Below are 1135 nucleotides of genomic sequence, written 5' to 3'. Positions count from 1 at the left end.
ATTACTGCCAAACAACCCCTTGTAAATTATTAATTTATCTCTCTAGCAACTTCATTTTGTGCTCATTCTAATTAATTACACCTCTTTAATCTAAGTCTTGATAAAAGTAAAAAAAAAAAAAGGATAGTGAGAATCAAATATTTTGTGTTGGTAGGATTTATGAACGTGAGCTTTTCTCTTCTTCTTCTGAACGTCCCTTTTGGCCATCTGTAAATTGTCACCTGAACCTAAGGTATTTCTCTGGCGAGTATTCTTATTCGTACGGCGTCGGCACCCTGTAGTAGATGTCCTACATTATTTGTGTAGCCTGATTCACTGTCCGAGGTATTTGTTTACCGCGTTACATATTTAATGGGGATTCCCATATTGTCCCCACGACACGTTGCTCCCGAAGCGAGAAAGGACGTGGCCGCGTAGGTGACAGCGTGGGGGGGGGATTTGTCGCTTCGGGTTTCTTGCCAGCACAATATCCGCCTTTCTCGATTTCGAAGCTGTATCGCGACGGTGTTCAGACCGGCTCGGTTATTTATCTATCTATCTAGCTGTCTATCCGATTGCTTATTTATTTATTTATTTATTTATTTATTTATTTGGTCGGTCGGTTATTTATTACCTTTAATCGCAATACTTTTCCACGGAGGAAAGTCCCTGTCGGAGGTCTGTTTGTAGAAAAGCCAAATTTAAATTTGTAGGAAAGGGAGCGAGCCAGCGAGGCTGCCCTGCTTGTAAATTCACGAATGGTTTGGTACATCTCTTTCGGAACAACAACAATAAACCGAGGGTGCTCGGTCGGGTACCTGTATGTATTGTAAATATTTCATTGGCGTTGACGCACATATAGATATATTCTTACAGATTCCGCTGTATCGCTGTTCTATCCGAGACTGTTTGAAGTCTTAAGTTCTGTACATGATCCGATTTCGTTGGGTTTTTTTGGTTAATAGGAGGTTTATTTATTCTAGTAATGTACTAAGTTATTTTTAAATGTTGTTAAATCGTCTTTCATTAAAAAAAAAGAAAAAAGGATTTTAACGTTTCATTGGCAAAGCGCGTTTGCTGCTTCTTGTTTTCCACCGCAAATCTCTGCCCGAGCTCAACGCCGCCTCCGGGGCGCGGGATTCGCTCAAACCCCGCG

The sequence above is a fragment of the Pygoscelis adeliae genome, unplaced genomic scaffold, assembly GCF_000699105.1.
Source record: "Pygoscelis adeliae isolate BGI_AS28 unplaced genomic scaffold, ASM69910v1 Scaffold66, whole genome shotgun sequence".
NCBI lineage: Eukaryota > Metazoa > Chordata > Aves > Sphenisciformes > Spheniscidae > Pygoscelis > Pygoscelis adeliae.
Note: the sequence above shows the minus strand (reverse complement) of the source record.